Genomic DNA, 1,999 nt, shown 5'->3' on the forward strand with positions numbered 1-1,999 from the left:
AGATGCAACACAGAGTGAGTCATGAAGCTGAGTCAGAGCCCACTCAGCCCTTCTCAGGGTTCTGACGAAGGCTGCGCCAGCAGAGTGGCATTCTTCCAGCCTTGCCCCTGCACACACACACACACACACACACACACACACACACACACTTCTCCAGATAATGAATCACATCATGATTCCCCTGACCGCTATCTAGCCTCACTTATTTTACATGCAAGCATAGCCTGAGCTAATGATGACAAACCAGGTTCTAGTCCAGCCATGGGCAAACTATGGCCCGCGGGCCGGGGCCGGCCCATTTGAAATGAATAAAACTATTGAAAAAAAAAGACCGTACCCTTTTATGTAATGATGTTTACTTTGAATTTATATTAGTTCACACAAACACTCCATCCATGCTTTTGTTCCGGCCCTCCGGTCCAGTTTTAAGAACCCATTGTGGCCCTGGAGTCAAAAAGTTTGCCCACCCCTGTCTGACCTGTCCACTGTCAGTGTGAAGACTGAAGTTTGGCTTCAAGTCTGTAACAGAAAGAATCACATGCTTGTATCAGAGAACATACAATACCAGAACGGGGCTGACTGAGAAGTCATCTACTTCTAGTCTGACTGCTTCAATTCTAGAGGTGAAAGCTCAACCCAGAGAGGGGAAAGGAAGCAGGGTCCTTTGATAATTGCGATCTATGCTGCAGTATTTAAACCACATTACAGAAAGAATTTTAAAAACACACACACAATGATCCCAACACTAACATAACCATTGATACAACTTTACTACCACTCTTCACAGTTTCTTCTTAGGCAATTGTAATAATACCTACATATAGCTTTGTATATTACTTTTTTCATTCAATTTTACCTTCTAAGCATTTCCATCATGTTACTAGGGTCTTCATAACCATTGTTTTTAATGACAATATAGTCTTCCAGCCCAGAAATGGTCATACTTTTTGCATGACTCATTTAACCATCCCCTCGTTAAAGGACATGTCAGGATGCCCCAATCGTTCCTATTACAACACTAAATATTACTTTTTCATTTACTTATTTCCTGTGTTAGACAGATTCCCATAAGTGGAGTGGCTCAAAGGTAAAAAGTGTGAACATTTTTAAGTCTTTTGATACCTCTTAACAAATAGCTTTCTTTAAGGTTGTACTAACTGAACTGTTGCCAGCAACACAAGGGCTACGGCATTCTTACCTGTCATTATATACCATGGCTCAAAATAATAACTTGAAAAATAAGTAAGTAAATAAATAACTTGTCCATTTCAACAAGTGACCAAAATGTAAATGTTTATACCTTCTGACCCACCAATTCCCCTGTGAGAATCGAGGACATAATCATCAAGTGTGTGCTGCCACAGGCACAGATGTTGCCAAAGATGACACTGTGATACCGAGGATCTTAAAAGGCAGAAGTGTGTTAAATCTATGGAGAGGGGCATGATGGGAGAGGACTTAAATATTTTTACTTTACACCCTTCTATATCGTCTTAATTGTTCTTAGTAAGCATGTGCTACCTTTATAACTAGCAAAATGAAGATATTTCCATATCGAGGAAAAAACCTGCAGAAACCAGCGCCCCCTTTCCATTTGCAGTTAGGGTGCTGGTTCGGTCCATCAGAGCCCCGGCTCTAAGCCTTCCATGACCTTGAGTTTTCTGGCAAAGGGCGATGCTACTACTGATTTCATAGGGTTATTGTCACTTAAATGAATTCATTCCTGTAAAATGCTTAGCACATTTTATGATTAGTAACTATTAAAAATATTAACTATATTGTTATTTTATTCTGATGTTTCTTTTAGTTCCTTACAACCTTAGCCACTATTTCCCTTTATTGTTAATCCTCCCCCTAGGATATTTTTCCATTGATTTTTAGGGAGCGTGGAAGAGAGAGGGGAAGACAGGGAGAAACCAACGGCCTTGGGGAAGGTGGGAGACCAAGTCTGGGTTGGAAGGGGGAGAGGGAGGGGCTTGGGGGGGCAGCGGTGGGGAGC

Source organism: Myotis davidii, unplaced genomic scaffold (genome assembly GCF_000327345.1).
Source record: "Myotis davidii unplaced genomic scaffold, ASM32734v1 scaffold238, whole genome shotgun sequence".
NCBI lineage: Eukaryota > Metazoa > Chordata > Mammalia > Chiroptera > Vespertilionidae > Myotis > Myotis davidii.